A 21,748-nucleotide genomic window follows, 5' to 3' on the forward strand; every position below is an offset into this window, starting at 1 on the left:
TCCCAGAATGGCACTTTCAGTGTTCCCTGACTAGAGGGAAATCAGTCCCTCCTGTGAGGAGCTGGGGCGGAGACAGAGAGACTGTGAGTCAAAGAAACTGATGAAACTGTATGGAAAGTAAAGGTGTTTTGCAAGCTTTTATTTTTATTTGTTAAACTACTTGGGTCAGCTTAGCTGCCCAGTAGCATAGAACGGGTACTCTATGTTAGTTTTATATATATATATATATATATATACACTGCGTGCAGAATTATTAGGCAAATTAGTATTTTGACCACATCATCCTCTTTATGCATGTTGTCTTACTCCAAGCTGTATAGGCTCGAAAGCCTACTACCAATTAAGCATATTAGGTGATGTGCATCTCTGTAATGAGAAGGGGTGTGGTCTAATGACATCAACACCCTATATCAGGTGTGCATAATTATTAGGCAACCTCCTTTCCTTTGGCAAAATGGGTTAAAAGAAGGACTTGACAGGCTCAGAAAAGTTAAAAATAGTGAGATATCTTGCAGAGAGATGCAGCACTCTTAAAATTGCAAAGCTTCTGAAGCGTGATCATCGAACAATCAAGCATTTCATTCAAAATAGTCAACAGGGTCGCAAGAAGCGTGTGGAGAAACCAAGGCGCAAAATAACTGCCCATGAACTGAGAAAAGTCAAGCGTGCAGCTGCCAAGATGCCACTTGCCACCAGTTTGGCCATATTTCAGAGCTGCAACATCACTGGAGTGCCCGAAAGCACAAGGTGTGCAATACTCAGAGACATGGCCAAGGTAAGAAAGGCTGAAAGACGACCACCACTGAACAAGACACACAAGCTGAAACGTCAAGACTGGGCCAAGAAATATCTCAAGACTGATTTTTCTAAGGTTTTATGGACTGATGAAATGAGAGTGAGTCTTGATGGGCCAGATGGATGGATTGGTAAAGGGCAGAGAGCTCCAGTCCGACTCAGACGCCAGCAAGGTGGAGGTGGAGTACTGGTTTGGGCTGGTATCATCAAAGATGAGCTTGTGGGGCCTTTTCGGGTTGAGGATGGAGTCAAGCTCAACTCCCAGTTTCTGGAAGACACCTTCTTCAAGCAGTGGTACAGGAAGAAGTCTGCATCCTTCAAGAAAAACATGATTTTCATGCAGGACAATGCTCCATCACACGCGTCCAAGTACTCCACAGCGTGGCTGGCAAGAAAGGGTATAAAAGAAGAAAATCTAATGACATGGCCTCCTTGTTCACCTGATCTGAACCCCATTGAGAACCTGTGGTCCATCATCAAATGTGAGATTTACAAGGAGGGAAAACAGTACACCTCTCTGAACAGTGTCTGGGAGGCTGTGGTTGCTGCTGCACGCAATGTTGATGGTGAACAGATCAAAACACTGACAGAATCCATGGATGGCAGGCTTTTGAGTGTCCTTGCAAAGAAAGGTGGCTATATTGGTCACTGATTAGTTTTTGTTATGTTTTTGAATGTCAGAAATGTATATTTGTGAATGTTGAGATGTTATATTGGTTTCACTGGTAAAAATAAATAATTGAAATGGGTATATATTTGTTTTTTGTTAAGTTGCCTAATAATTATGCACAGTAATAGTCACCTGCACACACAGATATCCCCCTAAAATAGCTATAACTAAAAACAAACTAAAAACTACTTCCAAAAATATTCAGCTTTGATATTAATGAGTTTTTTGGGTTCATTGAGAACATGGTTGTTGTTCAATAATAAAATTAATCCTCAAAAATACAACTTGCCTAATAATTCTGCACTCCCTGTAATGTTGGGGGTCAGCAGTCACGAAACAACAATGTTGTTCTACAAAATAAAATGTTTGTGCGGCCCACATAAACTTTAACCTAGTTTATTTGGCCCATGTGAACCTTTGAGTTTGACATGCTTGATGTACAGTGAACAAACTCCCAATGTAGCAAAGACAGCCCTAGAATACATATTTATTTTTGCCAAAATCAGATCCTAGTTTTTTCAGGACTACATTTGGGGCTCCACTCCAGCTGTGGTCAGCCACCCCTAGTAGCACCCCAGCTACTCTGTCTAATTATTCACTCTTTTCCCAATTCACAATTTTCTGTATTTGTGTCTCTAAATCGCCACAAATTGATTGTTGCTAAATTTGCTACTGCATAATCAGCCATTAGAAAACATCCATGTCAGTGTGCACGCGTTTTTATTTACACATGTTATATAAAGCAAACATGCTATATATATATCTATAGTGTGTTGTGCCCAGTGCAAAAATACATTTCTCAAGTCAGGAATATCTGCATGAGATGTATCCTATCTGCTTTCGACTAGCCATTGCTCTGTGTGTATAGATAGAAAAGACAGGCGCCAGGGGTTTTAGTAAAATCAAATGGATCTTTATTTACCATCAGCAATCTTCAATCATCCGTCAGCCTTTCTAGAAATGACAAGTGGTTTTTCCGGTACAGCGAATCACAGAACATTTCTTTCTTCACATTTTACCTTCCACTCAATCTTCCACTATCATTTTCCCTTCTCTCAATGGAATATTATTCTCTAACAAATTAATTGCTCTACTTCTCCTTATTCCTGTACATTTTATTGCAGAACCACATGCCTCCGTGTTGCAGTTATCATTTCTTTTTCATGTTCACTATAGTTGGAGTAGAGAGCTTTCTTATTACCTTATAACTCTGGCAGTCATTACCAGCAGATTGATGCTCGAATTTCCCATGTGAGAATTGCCCTTGTATTACCAGATTGTACTTGCTTTTCTTACACATAGAATGCATTAATAGAAAGAGTAAGGAAAATTAGGTTCCAAGAAGAGATGTTACTTATATTACACAACCCTCCCCCATACAGCATCTTCTCAGAGGCCCCACAATGCCTTACAACTACCCAAGAGTAAGCATGTAAGACCAATTTTCTTTACACATATTATTCATTATTTTAAAAGAGGCAGGTGCTTACCTGTTCATGTCCTTATTTCATGGAAGCCAGGGATAATCCGTGGTGGTCTACTTGTTCCAAAGATGTAAACTGTGCTTGTGTAGGAACAGTCCAAATTCAGATCTCCATTACGAGCCACAACTCTGTGATGGTCCCACAGGTTATGACCTCTGTGTGCACAAGAATAAAAGGATCCTGTTTACAAATATCAACTGCAAGGAAGCTCTGAATATTATTGGTGTAGATGTAAATACATCCACCCCAATTAAAAATGTATTTTAGCAAGTGTATATGCTTCCTTTTCATTGCACAAAACACAACCACATCCTAAAACAATGGATTAGGAAAATGTACAATGAGCACATTTTGAAATGTGTTTTAATCCAGTTTGTAGTGTACTATGCAGTGTTAGGTTTAAAGATATACTCCACTGCCCAGATACAACAAAACTGAGCACTGTTTACTATGATTAAGCATTTTTTTCATTAAAGGTATATCTAAAAATATAGAGCAAAGTCGCAGATCTCTTGTCTGAAGCCTTTACAACCCCTCCCCTTCTGACCCACACCAGACTTTCTGTGGCTGTCCAATCACAAACTTTCCAATGCAGTTCAATGAGAAGTCTACGCAAGGCAAGTGCTCTGGATAATTGCCTCTAGAAATAAACTCCACTGAGCTAAACCAGGGCAGTAACATAACCGGTTACCTGGAGGCGTAACATGGTTAATTTATAGAAATGCCAATTTTGATTAAATCTGCAAGCAAGTGAATGGCTTTAGGGGTCTGGAGTGGTCCTTTAATGATGAAGGGTGATTCAAAATGTCTAATGTGATAGAGGATTAGGTAGTGGTCTCTGAAGCCGTTTTAATATAAGTTTAGATGAACGTATCAAGGGGCTTAATTACTGGGCCTGGAAAAACATCCCTTTTATTTGCCTAGGGCAAAAAAAGTGTGACCAGTCTAAGTGGAAGACAAAAAAATGGCTTATCTTTGAATAACTGTAAAGAGTGTGGATTGATCTTACTTTGTGTAAAATGTTTTTTTTTCTGGAAACTACTACTAGTATAGTGAGTTTCTTTCACAAATGTTAGGTGAGTCAGGAATTATAATGAAAACTACATATGAAGAAATTGTCCTTTGGGGGAATAGGCGCAGAAGAAGAGTTTTGGTTGTGGTGCATGGCTGATATCAACATTTTATAAAATACAGAAATACAGTAGGTTTTAACTATGGTACTATTAAAAGTACCACTAAAGACACCAAGACAACTTCATCTCAATGCAATGGTGTTGCGGTCACCGGCCCGCCGAGCCTCACGGCCGTGCCCGACCGGCACGGCCACGCCGACAACACGAGCTTACCTGCTCGTCGGCGAGACGGGAACCGCTCCTTCCGTTCTTCCGGGCATCACGCCCGAATCAAACATGGCGCCAACCACGTGGTCGCGCCTAAGAGTAGCTCCGCCCCCGAAAATTATACCAACGTGTGCGTCGCCCTCTGACCAATCATAGCCTAGAGAGGGGTATTTAAACCCCATTACTTTGCCATGTCGTGGTTTCAGTTTCCTGATTTCCTGAGAGTGCTATTTCCGTGATTCTGATTTCCTGGTATCCTGATCCTTGGCGTTTCCCTGGTTATTCTGATCTCTGGTTTCCCTGACTTGGCTTGTTTTATCGGTATTGAGTATTTTCTGGCTTCCTTGACCTCGGCTTTCCCTTTGACCATTCTCTGTCTCTAGCGTATTAGTCCGGCCATTCTAAGGTCCGGTTTACGCTCTATCCTGTTATTTTCCTTTTCTGACCTATGTATATGTTTACATAGTTTCTGCGTGCTGGACCACATTACTAGTCGTGACATTACGACATGGCCATGGATCCTGCAGAACTATGCAAGCATATGATCGCCTGTGAGAGTAGGGTGGAGGATATGGACCACAGGTTAGACCAATTGCCCAGGCATTTCAGACCTTGCTCCAGAGGACTGCCTATTTAGAGGTCCCTCCGGTACCACCTGTGGTTCCGCCACCTGTAGTGGTTCCCGTACCACATAAACCACCGTCCATAACCTTGTCACCGCCCCCTCGCTATGGAGGTGATTCTAAGGAATTCAGAGGTTTTTTAAACCAAATTGAATACCACTTTGAGGCCTCCCCAGGTTCATTCCCAACAGATAGATCAAAAATAGGCTATCTGATGAACCAATTAACTGGAAAAGCCTTGACCTGGGCTAACCCCTTATGGGAAAGTGGTGATGCAGTAGCCCGTGATTTCAGTACTTTTCTTACGGCCTTTAAGGCTACGTTTGAACCTAAAGGCAGGGAGAAGAACGCTGCCAAAGCCCTTATGAGAATCCAGCAAGGCAGTCGTTCTGTAGCCGATTATGCAATAGAGTTCAGGACATTAGCGTCTGAGGTTGATTGGACCAATAGTGGTCTGGTGGCTGCTTTCTCTGAAGGTCTAGCTGAGAGTATACAAGATGAGACTGCAGCTAGAGACCTTCCGGTTAATCTTAATGAGTTTATTGCCTACATGATAGACATTGATAACCGGCTCAGAGAGAGAGAGAAAAACAAACAACGTAACAGACGTTCTAATTTGTCCATAGCTCCTCGTTTCTCTAACCCAGTGGTGAGTAGCCAAACGCCTCTTCCAGAACCTGAACCCATGCAATTGGGTAGCGCTAAACTCACTGAGGCAGAGAGACAACACAGACGTAACGAGGGGTTATGTATGTATTGTGGCAAGAAGGGACATCTAAGATCGTCATGCCCGGTTCGGCCGGAAAACTTGCACACCTAAGGCACGTACGGGGACCGACCTTAGGTGTGATGTATATGTCCCCTAAATTGACTAAGAACCGTTTCCTTGTCAAAGTAACCTTATCTTTCAAGAACACTACTGTTCAGTGTGAGGCTATGATTGACTCTGGGGCAGCGGAGAATTTCCTAGACAAAGAATTCTCTGCAAAACATCTCCTGCCCTTAAGACATAAAGAGAGACCGATAGCAGTCGAGGCCATTGATGGAAGGCCTCTTACCCAGCCTTTCATCACACACGAAACTCTGCCAATCACTGTTTCAGTGGGTATTCTCCACTCTGAAGAAATGACCTTTCAAATCATATCTTCACCTACAGTTCCGATAATACTCGGTTTCCCTTGGCTCCTGAAACACAATCCACGTTTGAATTGGATTGAAGGAGAGATTGTGAGTTGGGGTGAGAGATGCAAAGGTGTTTGCTTTAAGCAAATCCCACAACCTATTGGTACCATTAATGTTCCTGTTGCACCTCCCTTGACCACACAAATTCCACCACAGTATATGGATTTGAAAGAGGTATTTAACAAGGTCCAGTCAGAAGGGTTACCTCCTCATAGACCTTATGACTGTACCATAAACTTATTACCAGGGACTATGCCTCCCAAGGGAGGAGTCTATGCCTTGTCCCCCCAGGAAAATCTTTGTTTGGAGGAATATATTAAAGATGCTCTCAGAAAGGGTCATATCCGTAGGTCCTCCTCACCAGCCGGGGCTGGATTCTTCTTTGTCTCTAAAAAAGAAGGAGACCTACGCCCTTGTATTGATTATAGGGGTTTGAATAGGATTACCATAAAAAATGCCTACCCTATTCCCCTTATATCAGAGCTGTTTGACAGATTGAAGGGAGCTCGAGTCTTTACTAAGCTCGATCTCCGAAGCGCATACAATCTAGTCAGGATTAAGGACAGTCACGAATGGATGACCGCATTTAACACCAGAATGGGACATTACGAATACCTGGTTATGCCGTTTGGATTATGTAACGCTCCAGCGGTATTCCAGGATTTTATTAACGATGTCCTAAGAGAGTACCTTCACATGTTCGTTCTAGTGTACTTGGACGACATTCTCATCTATTCCCCAGACCTAAAGACACATCACGAACATGTGAGAATTGTACTGAAAACCCTGTTACAGAACGGCCTTTACTGTAAACTGGAAAAATGCCAGTTTGACCAAACGGAGATACAATTCCTTGGATACGTTATATCTCCGTCTGGTTTCCAGATGGATCCCCGTAAACTGGAGGCAGTCTTACAGTGGCCATTACCCAAGGGCCTTAAAGCCACTCAACGCTTTATAGGTTTTGCGAATTACTACCGCAAATTCATAAAGGGTTTTTCCTCCGTGATTTCCCCTATAACCAATTTAACCAAAAAAGGAGCAAATTGTACATCTTGGCCCAAAGAAGCAAGAGAGGCATTTGAACTGTTAAAATCTTTATTTTCCTCAGCACCTGTCCTGACCCATCCTGATCCAACCAAACCATTTATCCTAGAGGTGGATGCATCAGAGACAGGAGTTGGAGCCATTCTGTCTCAAAGAGAAAGTCCTGATACACCTTTACATCCTTGTGGATTTTACTCTCGCAAACTCACACCTGCAGAGAAGAATTATGACATAGGGAATAGGGAACTTTTGGCCATTGTACTTGCCCTTAAGGAATGGAGGCATCTCTTGGAAGGTTCCAAAGAGCCACTTTTGATCTTTACTGATCATAAGAATTTGGCTTATATTGGGGACGCTAAGAGACTGTCCTCTCGTCAGGCTAGATGGTCATTGTTCCTCTCCCGATTCAATTTCATAATTACGTACAGGCCTGGTACTAAAAACACCAAGGCAGATGCACTTTCTAGGCAGTTTGAGACAGATGAAGCTCCGGAACAGGTGATATATCCTATTATACCTCCTGAATGCCTCATTGCCACTACAGTTACCGAAGTGTCTTCTCCACTCTTCTGTGCCATAATAGCAGATCAAACTCAGGCACCTGTGGGAAAACCTCCGGACAAACTGTATGTGTCACCTCAGTTTCGAAAGAAGGTACTAGATTTGTTCCATGACAACCTCACAGCAGGCCATCCTGGAGTCCATAAAACCCTCTCTGCCATCTCCCGGAGGTTTTGGTGGCCTGCTCTTAGAAACGATATCAAAGAATATGTTGGGGCATGTCAAATATGTGCCGTTTCTAAAGTTCCTCCTAGATCGCCTCCTGGACTCTTACAACCACTGCCCATACCCAGTGCTCCTTGGACCCACTTAGCCATGGATTTCATTGTGGATCTACCCAGTTCAAACGGGTTTAATACAGTCCTTATGGTTATCGATAGGTTCACAAAGATGGCACATTTTGTCCCCCTTAAAAAATTACCATCTGCTCAAGATCTAGTTCAAATATTCTTGAGAGAGATCTTTCGGTTGCACGGTGTACCTAAAAGCATAGTATCTGACAGAGGTACCCAGTTTGTTTCTAGGTTTTGGCGTTCCTTTTGTAAGCAATTAGGCATTGAACTCTCCTTTTCGTCTGCGTATCACCCTCAAACTAATGGAGCGGCAGAGAGGGCGAATCAGTCTCTAGAAGCCTATTTACGTTGCTTTATAAATGCCAATCAGTCTAACTGGTGTGAGCTCTTACCCATGGCTGAGTTCGCCAGGAAAAACGCCACTCATGAATCTTCTAATCATAGTCCATTCTTTGTAAATCAGGGTTATCACCCCGCTGTTTTTCCTTCTGAATTCTCAGACACGGAAATTCCTGCCTTGAACACCCGTTTGGAATCAATTCATGATACCTGGGATTCCGTCCATTCAGCTCTGCAGAAAGCTTCATTACGAGCAAAGGCCCAAGCTGACAAAAAACGGGGCGCTAATCCTGTATATCTTCCAGGTGACAGGGTGTGGCTCTCCACAAAACATATCAAGCTTAAGGTCCCGTCCATGAAATTTGCCCCTCGGTACATAGGTCCCTTTCGAGTTACCCAACGTATTAATCCAGTGACCTATTCTTTGGCACTTCCGGCTCATATGAGAATTGCAAATACTTTCCATGTGTCTCTGCTCAAGCCCCTTACTTGCAATCGCTACACCAGGTTATCCACTCCTCCTCCGCCCTTGGTAGTGGGTGATCAAGAAGAATACGAAGTCCGTTCTATCATGGACTCCAAATTATCCAGAGGTGTCGACAACTCGAGCTTACCTGCTCGTCGGCGAGCCGGGAACCGCTCCTTCCGTTCTTCCGGGCATCACGCCCGAATCAAACATGGCGCCGACCACGTGGTCGCGCCTAAGAGTAGCTCCGCCCCCGAAAATTATACCAACGTGTGCGTGACATCACGACGTCAACGCACACGCACGTTTTGGGGTCAGAGGTCGCCCTCTGACCAATCATAGCCTAGAGAGGGGTATTTAAACCCCTAGCTTTTCCCATTACTTTGCCATGTCGTGGTTTCAGTTTCCTGATTTCCTGAGAGTGCTATTTCCGTGATTCTGATTTCCTGGTATCCTGATCCTTGGCGTTTCCCTGGTTATTCTGATCTCTGGTTTCCCTGACTTGGCTTGTTTTATCGGTATTGAGTATTTTCTGGCTTCCTTGACCTCGGCTTTCCCTTTGACCATTCTCTGTCTCTAGCGTATTAGTCCGGCCATTCTATGGTCCGGTTTACGCTCTATCCTGTTATTTTCCTTTTCTTACCTATGTATATGTTTACATAGTTTCTGCGTGCTGGACCACATTACTAGTCGTGACAAATGGCCTTTTATTTTTAACCCATTGTAATGTAAAACATTATTGCACTGAATAGCCAAGACAGACTTGGTTAGTCAATCAAAAGCTGCTTATAGAGTGCATTTGATTGGTGCAGTGCTGTGTTTTCCTGCTCATGAGTGTAGTATATGTACTATTATTTAATGGAGAGCACCAATTTATAGTCAAGCTGGTGAGGTAGCTCAGTTCATAAATTCCCTGACTACAAAGCCTGTTCAAAAATGCAAGGTCACAGATTCAAATCCCAGCAGGGTCAACTCAGCCCTTCATCCTTCCGAGGTCGATAAAATAAGTACCAGCAGTTGGGTAATATTAACATCTATTACACTATTCAGCTGCTGATTTTGTTAGTTCCGAGAGCATGCGCTGAAAAGCGCTTTGATCTCCCACTGGGAGAAAGGCGCCATATAAATGCTAGTTATTATTAGTATGAAGCTGTTGTTTTTTTCCAGCTGGAGTGGTAGAGGTTAACACAGTGAAGGAGTTTAAGCATGCGTGGGATAGGCATAAGGCTATCCTAGCTATAAGATAAGGCCGGGGACTAATGAAAGTATTTTTTGGGCAGACTAGATGGGCCAAATGGTTCTTATCTGCCGTCACATTCTATAGCATTATATACAACTCATTTAGTCACCAGATGAAACCAGTCTAACCCCTTGTCTATCTGGTTCTACAAACTGCAAGTTTCCAGTAGGTTCCACAGTTGGACACATCATCCTTTTTCTGGTAGTTTCTGGGGCATTCCACTAGGTCAAAATAGTTATTCAATTTGCATATATAAGGGACTGTGTGAGTGAGTGAGTACGTGGGTGAAGGCTAGATAGTCATCAATGTGACCAGATTATCACTGGGAGCTGATTATTATTATTATTTTATTATTTATATAGCGCCAACAAATTCCGTAGCGCTGCACAATGGGTGGACTAACAGACACATAATTGAGATCAGACCACCGGACGTACAGGAACAGAGGGGGTTGAGGGCCCTGCTCAATGAGGGAGTGGGGTATAATGACACAAAGGGTTAAAGTAGGGGAATTAAATAGTTTGTTAGAGAAGGGTTTATTGAGTGCTTGGTAGGTCATTTTTGACAGTTGCAGGAAAGGAGTCCTGGGGTGGGGGATGAGAAGCCTGCTGACAGTTTAATTGATATGCTTTAATGAAGAAGTGAGTTTTCAAAGATTTTTTGAAAGAGTGGAGGCTGGGTGAAAGTCTGATTGAGGAGGGAAGGGAGTTCCACAGAATAGGTGCAGCCCTAGAGAAGTCTTGAAGGCAAGCGTCAGAGGTGGGGATCCGGGCAGAGGATAGGCGTAGGTCTTGGGCTGAGCGCAGGGGTCTTGACGGGACATACTTGTGTGGGGGAGGATAGGTATGTTGGAGCAGCATTATGTAGGGATTTGTAAGCAAGAGCCAGAATTTTGAATTAGGCCCTATATCTAACTGGAAGCCAATGCAGGGACTGACAGAGCGTGGAGGCGTGGGAGGTGCGACCGGACAGGAAAATAAGCCTCGCAGCCGCATAATCTTGTCACATGAGTGTCACAACCCTGTGTACTCAGAAGGAACCTTGCCAGGAGCAAACATTAAACGTGAATGGACTGCTGTAAGCTACATTGCTGGTAATGAACATTGCAAGGGAGCAAAATCTACAATGTTTGTATTTTCTGTCCTTGGCCTTTTTCTGAATAAAAGTTGCTGTATGGAAAGAAGTGGATGTATGCCTGCACTTGCATAACCTGATAAAGTGGTTCAAGAGGCAAGGATTAGTATATGTATGGAACACTTGGAGTGCTTGGAAAAGGGGTACAGGAATTACACCAAAAAACAAATCGCAGAGTGGAAGTTGGAGAGAAGAAGACAGAAGAAAAACAGAAGTAGTATTACTAGTATCACTATTACTATTATTGTTTTTAAATAGCTTCATTTACTATTCTTTTTGCTTCTGATTGGTGCATTTTCAGTTTATTTTGTTAAATAAAAGAGAACCATGTTGAAAAGTGAGGTAAATGCACTATTTTTAAATTGTGGGTTATCCAAAAAGATTTTGATGATACGGTTTAATAAACTAAATAAGCGGAGTTCTGACAAACTTCCATACAAAACAAGCACATGTATGGGAGTGTCCTGGATCTGAGAGCCAATGTAATGGTGTATTTGTTTCTGCTGTGGTTTACTCTCAGGTCCAGAGGGGAGTGCCCCTTGCATGGGGACCTGCATATAAGGCCAGTTGTGGCTACCATTAAGCATGTTCCTGCAAACCCTCAACATATAGTCTTATCTCATGTGTGGGGGGAACAGCTGTATCTGCTCTGGGGATTTCTATATCACTATACTCCTCTGGGTTATAATCACTTGCTCTTGTAAGAGCAGCCTGCTACACTCTCTGGAGTAGGAGAGGTCGGCCCACTGGAAGCTGGATCCTGGTATTGGGTCCAGGGTGGATGGAGGACGGTGAGACCCCAGTCGGGGTGCCAGGCAGTCCATCACAATATTGTATATATCTAGTCCACTGGCAATTCTCTATGACTAACGTCTCTACAATATACATGGATTTTTCAAGAGACACACAAGCGCTTTCTTTGTAAATCAAGAACACTCTTGTGACGGACCACCTGGCACCCCGACCAGTGAAGTCTATTTGCGGTTTTCGTCCATGTGAACAAGATGGCCGCTACCTCGTGGTCATCCATAGGAATTGCGGCCACCCAGACGAACACTTAGGCCACTACGGTGGAAATTGCAACAATGTATCATTTAAGCTTAACAAGCTCCAGGGTGGTCTCCGGTTCATGCGGCTGTTCAGTAAATGAACCATATAGTCCCAATTGCACGAACAGAGCCTGTTATAAGTCCAAGAGGCACAATCAGAGTCTTTAATCCAAAGTTACTTACAGGGGGCATAGTCAGAGGGCAAGAGGCTGGCAAGTATGCCCCTCCAAGAACCCGTAACAAGGTCCAGTTCGTCACAACTCTTTATTCTGGTAAATACACAGAATATATAGCAGTTCTCAAAATAGCACATAAACAGGGGCATGAGAGGCCCGAGAGAAAATTAAATCAATTAGAACATGGTAAATCTCAAACAAAAGAGAGCCTAATTTAAAACCGGTAATTAAATTACAGGTACACTAAACAATAGGTAATATTAGTAAAACTAATTAACGCAAGACATCAGGTACAGGGTAATTCCAGACAGAGGGGGAAACAATGAATCCAATTAATAGACTCCACTCTGTCTCCATAATTGTGCACAGATGATGTGCCTGCACTGCAGGGGGTAAACTATCAACTATTGTCCCTGTCTCATTTACTGTGACACAATGTAATCCTGCAGAGTCTGCTTTACCTCCAGAATTATGCTTTGTACATAAAGCAATAGGTGAACATGGTTATGGTCCCTGGCATCTTTGGCAAAATAAGGGACAACATAGGCATGACATCATGACAGACCAGTAGCAGAACAATTGTTCTGTCACACACACAGTTGTAATCAAAACTATTCAACCCCCACTGAAAATCAGGTTTAATGTCAAAATGACAGACGTGCAGCTCTTTGCAAATAACAGATGAAACAAAAGCAATTGAAATAGCTAACACAATCCATAGTAGTTTCAAATAGTTTCCCCAAATTCAACTGAAAATTCAACTTATAATGATTTCTACAGTTTCACAATTACTCAACTCCCTTAATAGAATCTCTCACATCAGCACAAATATGCAAAACAGGTGTTATCTCAAGCAAACCTGATGCAACTAATCAATGCCTTCAATAGTTGCACCAGTTGTACTTGAGTTGGAACACTTGAAATACCTCAACTGACTAAGAGGGCTTGTTGAATGTCAAGTTGGACAGCATGTTAGAAATATGGCAAAAGAATGGTCCACAAAGTGAAGAGAAGAGATCACTGCCCTTCACAAACAAGGAAGAGGACACAAAAAGATATTTAAGGCATTGAATGTTCCTAGAAACACCACTGGAAGCATAGTTTGCAACTTCAAAGTTGAAGGAACAGTGGTTACACTACTTGGTGAGGCAGAAAAAGGAAGCAATCAATGGCTGTAACAAGATTTCTGAGATGACAGGTTATGAAAAATCCACGAGTCACTGCAAAGGACCTGTAGCAAAACTTGGTGGCAACAGGCACTGAGGTTTCAGTGAGCACAGTAAGGCGCATTCTAAATGCCAAAGGTTTTCATGCCAGAAGTCCAGGGTGAACACCACTACTGACCCAAAAGCGCAAGAAAAGTCAGCTCCAATATACTCAAAATCCTCTAAATAAGCCACAGAAGTTTTGGGATTCTGTTTTGTGGAGCAATGAAACATAACTGGAACTTTTCGGCCCAATAGATCAGAAGTATGTCTGGAGGAAGAAGAATGAAGCATACACTGAAAAGAACACTCTGCCTACAGGTAAGCACGGGGGAGACTCAGTGATGCTCTGGGGCTGCTTTGCATTCTCTGGCACTGGAAACTTGCAGCGTGTGGAAGGCAAGATGGATTCAACATGTCACGCCATCCAGGGCCGGCCTTAGGGGTGTGCGAGCTGTGCGATCGCACAGGGCGCCATGGAGCAGGGGGCGCCCTGTGGCCGACACAGCTCGCACATGGCCGGCTGACAGGGGAGCTTAAGCAGGGTATATTAAAAAAAAAGAAAGAAAATTGCGGCAGATGGGGCGGGGCTTACCGAGCGGCAGGGGCGGAGCTTGTCGCGAGGCGGAGGCGGGGCTAATACCTCCCGAAGCCCCTGCTGCACAGGAAGAGGGAAGGAGTCCCTGCTTCCCCATCAGCCAACTGCATCCACTGGAAAGAGGTAAGTGTGTGTGTGTGTGTGTGTGTGTGACTGTCTGTCTGTGTGTGTGACTGTCTGTCTATGTGTGTGTGTGTGTGTGTGTGTGTGTGACTGTCTGTGTGTGTGTGACTGTCTGTCTGTGTGACTGCCTGCTTGTGTGTGTGACTGCCTGTGTGTGTGTGACTGTCTGACTGCCTGTGTGTGTGTGACTGTCTGACTGCCTGTTTGTGTCTGTCTGTGTGTGACTGTCTGTGTGTGTGACTGTCTGTCTGTGTGTGTGACTGCCTGCCTGTGTGTGTGACTGCCTGCCTGTGTGTGTGACTGCCTGCGTGTGTATAACTGTCTGTCTGTGTGTGTGTGACTGTGTCTGTGTGTGACTCTAATTGTGTGTGTGTCGCTGTAGCTGTGCCATTGTGTGTACCTGTGCCTGTATGTGTGACTGCCTTTAACAGAGTGTGTGTGGGTGTGTGTACATGCCTGTAACAGAGTTTAAATTTCCCCTAGCCCTTCCTGTCAAGGCCGCACTCGGACTGACAGACACACACTCTCATATACACTGACAAACAATGACATACACACACTATTACTTGGACACACACTGACAGACGCACCCACTCACTGAAAGATGCACGCCCCCACTGACAGACACATACACACTCACTGACCGACACACACATTCACTCACAGACACAAACACACATAAACACTTACAGACAAACACATATTCACTTACAGACACACACACTTACACACTTACAGACATACAGACACACACACACACATTCACTCACAGACACACACACATTCACTTAGGCATACACACTCACAGACACACACACACACAGACATTTCCACTAACACTCACAAACTAATATTTTTTTTAATTTTATTTTAAATCCACCCAGCCTCCCTGGGAGAGCTGGAGTGGCTTTCTTACCTGCAGTCCAGTGTGGCTGCTGGGCAGGCAGGCAGGGGGCGCACAGGCTGAGTAGGCAGCGCTTAGTGTTGCCGGGAGCCAGACTGAGGTCATATTCCGGCTCCCGGCTTCATTAAGCGGCGCGGAAGGGAGCTGAGCAGGAAGAGCTCAGGTGAGTATGCTCCTTCGCTGCCTGCTGCCAGCCTCAGGGGGGCTCAAAAGTGGCCAGCCGGCCAGCTCTTGAGCCCTCCAGGACGCGAGGCAAGCAAGGGATCTGCCTGGGCATTTGGGGGCGGCTTTTTTGCCACCCCCTGCAAAGTGCCACCCAAGGCAGATGCCTTGTTTGCCTCGCGATACACACGTCCCAGGTGCCTGTGTGTGTTACTATATTCAGGCAACTTGGTGGGGGGGGTGGTGCGCCGTGAAGACTTTTCGCACAGGGCGCCTAATTGCCTAAGGCCGGCCCTGACGCCATCTGTGAGGAAGCTGAAGCTTGGATGTCATTGGACCTTCCAACAAGACAATGATCACAAGCATACCTCAAATTTCACCAAGGCTTGTTTGCATAAGAAGTCCTGGAAAACTCTACAGTGGTCATCACAGTCACCTGACTTGAACCCCACAGAAAATCTGGGATTTTAAGAATGTGGTTGCAGCATGCAAACCCAAGAATATTACTGAACTGGAGACAATTGCTCATGAACATTGGGCTAAGATTCCTCAGGAATGCTGCCACAAGCTGGTGTCTGGCAAGACATCTTGTTTGCAGCAAATCATAACAGCAAAAGGGTGCTCTACTAAGTACTAAAGATACTTTCCATTAAAAGGGTTGTATAATTTTGAGACTGGAGAAGTCATTATACATTGCATTTGGGTAAACCACTTGAAGCATTTATTGTGTTGATCTATTTCAATTGTTTTTGTTTAATTTGTTCATTGCAAACAGCTTAATGTCTGTAAATTTTGACAATAAACCTGCTTTTCAAGGGGGACGATTAATTTTGATTACAACTGTGCATACACTCATGCATCGACAGACACTGACCCACAACTTTCAATCATATGCACATTGACACTAAATGCTGTGGACAAAACGTGAATCAAAATTAACCCCTTCCCGACCGAAGATGGAGATATTCCGTCAAGCTTGTCCGTGCGTTAAGGACCGTTGACGGAAAATCTCCATCATTTACTAACGTTAACGCCAGATCGCCGCGATCGCTGTTGCTGGGTGCCTCGATGTCGTTAACGCTGTTGCTGGGTGCCTCGATGTCAGAGGTAGACCAGCAACCGCCAATAGAGCTGTCCCAGCACATGTGATCGCTGGGATTCCTGATCCTCCTCCCTCCACCTCTGTGTGGTTTGAGAAGTGGAGAGAGATGGATCAGTGCTGAAACATTGTGTGTCAATTTAGTTAAAAGTGTATCTGTGTTTTAAAAGTAATTTTATAACTTTTAAAACAGTGTTAACCCTTTCCTTGTCCTTTTGATCACTACCTGCAGTGATCAGTATACTGATCACAGTATTTAACTGTGATCTAATTTCTTTGTACCCTAAAGGGTTAATTAAGATTTTTTTTTTTAACCGTTAGGGGTTAATTTTATTTAATGTGTTATTTAATTAATTTAACGTTAATTCCTTAGTTAGCTGGAGTGGGTGGACTTTAGTGGGAATTTGGGAAATTGAGTGTTAGGCTAGTTAGAGACGAAAAGTTCTGAAAAGTTTTTAAAAGTTTTTTTTAAAAAAAAATCTATAAAAAAAAGGTTAAAAAAAGAAAAGAAGTAAAAAAAAAAAAGGTTTCAAAAAAGTTTGTTAAAGTTACACTTTCATAATGTCTAGAAGGTACACTGCTGAGGAGGCTTATGATATACTAGCAGCCGACTCTGACGCCACAGACGCTGCCTCTGAGAGTGGTGATGAGACTGTGCCAGATTCTGCAGGGCCCTCTGTTGTATGCGCCGAGTCCCCTGACCTGGCTCATGATGCTGGTGACTGGGAACCCCTAAATGATTTCACGCCTGACATCCTTGTGTTTACTGGCAGTCCTGGAATTCAGTTGGACGTCACTAACTACAGTGCACTGGATTTCATGCAGCTATTCTTGGGGGATGATATTTTAGGGGATATAGTCACCCAGACCAACCTTTATGCTATGCAGTACCTGACACTTAATGATCAGAGTCTCATCGCCAGGCAAGGGAGTTGGTACCCCACCAGTGTGACAGAATTAAAAAAAATTGGGACACTAAGTGCCAGTGGTTATGTTTACACCTTCCGTGTTTCCGAAGGTCAAGACAGCCACTTGGATCCCCCAGGTTGCCCGGATATCATTGGGACGAGTGGAAAAATCGATGGGATTAATTAACCCATTGCTAAATAAGGGGTATCATTTATTTATAGACAATTACTATAATAGCATCCCTCTTCTTAGGATGCTTTATTGCTTTGAAACTGTGGCCTGCGGCACTTACCGAAAGACACGTGTCGGTTTCCCAAAAGCCCTGGCACAAAAAAAACCTCAAGAGGGGTGAAACAGCTGCTCTCTGCCAGGACGTACTGCTTGCTATTAAATTCAAAGATAAGAAGGAGGTGTTCATGCTAACATCTATGCATACTGAGCACACTCGAAGAGTCGCAGTTCGTGGCAGACAAGAAATTAGACGGGTGTCAGTCTGCATCAGGCAGTATAACAAGCACATGGGGAGAAGTTGACCTGTCCAAACCAACTGCTGCAACCCTATTTAATACTGAGGAAGACCAGGGCATGGTACAAAAAGCTTGGCATTTACCTTATGCAAATGGAAACTCACAATGCCTTTATTCTGTACAAAAAGGCAAATGCAGACATTAAATCCACATTTCTGGATTTCCAGTTTCAGCTTATTTCTGGGCTGCTCACTGAGTGCCACAGTGGGGAACCATCAGAAGGGTTGAGACAGGTCACTTCTGTTTCTGGATACCACCAACCCCCAAAAAGAAGACACCCCAGAAAAGGTGCAGGTTGGGCATAAGGGCATAAGGACGGAAACCAGCTTTTATTGCCCTGATTGCCCCTCTCAGCCCGGCCTTTGTATTGGCAACTGTTTTAAAGTTTTTCACACCCAGGGAGAATAAGTTGCAAATTGTTTTTATATATATATATATATATATATATATATATACTTTTTTAAAAATTATTTTTCTAATTTTAGTTAGTTAATTAGGGTGCGTGGTAATTCATAGGAAGTTGGGGAGTTTAGTGTTACGCTAGGGGTGAAAAGATTTTTTTAAAATAGAAAAAAAAATATTTGATAACATTATTTAGTTAATGTTCTTGTGTAAAAAGGAAAAAATGCTTAGGAAGTTATGAATTCTATCAGCAGACAGAGTTGACAGGCAGTGCCCCAGAGTTTGATGCTGGTTAATACGGTGATTAAAGGACCACTCTAGGCACCCAGACCACTTCAGCTTAATTAAGTGGTCTGGGTGCCTGGTCCCTCTAGGATTAACCCTTTTTTTATACACATAGCAGTTTCAGATAAACTGCTATGTTTATACTGAGTGTTAATCCAGCCTCCAGAGCCTCTAGTGGCTGTCTCATTGACAGCCGCTAGAGGTGCTTGCGTGCTTCTCACTGTGAAAATCACAGTGAGAAGATGCCAGCGTCCATAGGAAAGCATTGTAAATGCTTTCCTATGCGAGCGGCTGAATGCGCGCACGGCTCCTGCCGCGCATGCGCATTCAGCTGATGATGTCTCGAGGAAGGAGGAGAGGAGGAGGAAAGCTCCCCGCCCGGTGCTGGAGAAAGGTAAGTGTTTAACCCCTTCCTCTCTCCAGAGCCCGGCGGGAGGGGGACCCTGAGGGTGGGGGCAACCTCAGGGCACTATAGTGCCAGGAAAACGAGTTTGTTTTCCTGGCACTATAGTGGTCCTTTAATACTTTCTTTAAAAAAATGGTAGGCCTTTGTGGGGTAGTTTGAATTATCAGCCTGCTAAGATGCTCTAAAATTGCACATGGACCCAGTGTCAAAATTCAAAGTTAGTCTCCAATGTGCCCCTTCAACATCCACATATCCCTTAAAACGGTACACATGGGGGTATCGTTGTACTAAGACGACATAGCTGAGCAACATAATACGTGTTATGCTGCCGTAGCACACATAAGGATTGCAAAATATAAGGTAACATCTCCAAGTGTGTGTCAAAAAGGCAGAAAAAATGCCCATCAAATCCATCTCTCAAAATTCTACTGTAAATACCGAAATGGGCAGGACTCCTATATGGCGCTGTAGCTTCACGAAATAGTGCCAAAGACATACAATGGGGGTGTCATTTTACTAATTAGACTTAGCTGAGCATAAATTTGGGGCTTTGATAATGGTGGCACATGTCAAATATACACAATGCCCAGCAAAAAAGTAATGCGGATGTAAAAAATGCCCTAAATAATTTTTTAGCACAAACTTTGACATACATTGGTGAAAAAATGGGGGCATGTTAAGGCACAATATGCACCATTTGAGATACCTGGAGTGTCCTCTATTACAAATGGTAGGCCTTTGTGTTTTTTTTTCCAACAGTCAAACTGCTATAGTGGCCCAAATTGAAACATAGGCCCATCAAATCCGTCTCTCAAAATTCTACTGTAAATAACGAAATGGACAGGTCTCCTATATGGCGCTATAGCTTCACGAAATAGTGCCAAAGACATACAATGGAGGTATCGTTGTACTCAGCAGATGTAGCTGAACACAAAATTAGGTTTTGTACAGGAATAGCACACACTAACTTTACGAAATACACATGAGAAGTTCTTTGTTATAATTTTGTGTGTCAAAAAACAGTCCAATTTTAGCAGGGATTGGCGGTGAAATGCCTTTGTAAAAAGTGTCAAAATAATGTTAGTTAAATAGCCTGTGATGTCTGCTTTATATAAATATATATCTTTATGTGGCAATTTTGTTTTCTTTTATGGCTATTAAGCTTACAAGACAAACATACCAAATTCTAAAATCGCTCCACATTAAAAGTTTATTTTACTCCTTGTGTTTTGTGAGCTGTAACTACCCAAAAAAAACTGAAAATCCTAGACACATTATGTATTCTGTAAATCAGAACAACTAAATGAATTTATTTTTAATTACTTTCCTTAACCTGCACTAATTGTGCACACATTATTATTGCAAAAACTGAAGAAAAAAAACCAATATGTTTCAATTTTTGGGCATTTAAAAAAAAAAAAAAATTATAATAAATAATCATTTATATATGTATATGTTACATCAATTTAAAGCCCTTTTTGTCCTTTAAAAACTGTATATGATATGTGTCGGCGCAATAAAATAGTAACATGCAAATTGCAGTTGAACGCAAACAGCAAAAAATGTGAAAATTTCTTGTGTCCTTAAGTGCAAGACAAGCTTTTGAAGCTGTGTCCTTAAGGGGTTAAATGGTAGTCATGTACCATTGTGGTGTCTCGTGGGGATTACTAGGCCTGGCTAATAGATTAAGACTTGAAATATTGAGCTCGTGGAGTATAAATGCTGAGTTGTTCTAAGTTGTATTTTGTTGCCCATACAATTTAGAAACTTAGTTTTTCTTTACTCTCCACTGAGAGCTCAGTTAGTTAGTCCTCAAACTGCAGTGTTGTCAGTAACTGGAAAAACATCCCATGCTTCTGAGTACAACTGACTTAGGCAATATGCATTTATGTCCAAGTGCAATCTTTACATATATCCTTTGTGGCAATAAACTTTGAGATTATTATTATTGAATAAAACATAAATATGTTTTGCATTCTCTTTGCTTTTACATTTCTACATGAACGCATTTCTAAGTAATAAGTAAAAACGCACCAACCTGGTGATCCATATTGTGTAAAAAACTAAAAAAGCCCTCAATATTCAATCTAATGTAAAAAATCCAGACTTTCCCGTGATTAAAAAATGTATAATATGACTTGATTTAAAGAGAATATGACAGTTTGTATTGCTCTTTTCTTCGTTTTAAAATGCATTTGTATCTCTGACTACTTTTGGGATTTCAAGCAAGGAATACATACTTATTAAATATGTATCCTGTTCTTTCATTACAACAATAATTCTTGTTTTGCAAACACAAAATGTTTGGTTGTTTGATGCAAGAGACGACACTTTGGATTGTTTGTTAAAGAGAAAGTGGTAGCATTTAATACTGTATCCTACAGCTTTAGTGCTGGAGTCTGACTTAACAGTTGAAGTGGGATGCCAGTTCTTCTGAAGTTATGTACAAAGCTGCAGGGTGTAAAGGTTAAAAGCACACACAAGCAGATTCTGACATTTCCACAGGGACACAAAGGACTGAAAATTGCTTGGCTGCCAAGCTCTTCTTTTCTTTTTTGTGCAATTGTCAGAGGTACCGAGCTATGCCGGAAAGCAATCAAACCCCAAGACCTTTCTGTTATTACATTGAAGTGAAATGCGTTATTATACACCAGAAAACAGGCAGATACAAGTTTTAGGTTTCCATGCCAAAGCACACAACGCTTCCAAATCACATATGAAATATGCTA

Source organism: Pelobates fuscus, chromosome 8 (assembly GCF_036172605.1).
Source record: "Pelobates fuscus isolate aPelFus1 chromosome 8, aPelFus1.pri, whole genome shotgun sequence".
NCBI classification, from domain to species: Eukaryota; Metazoa; Chordata; class Amphibia; order Anura; family Pelobatidae; genus Pelobates; species Pelobates fuscus.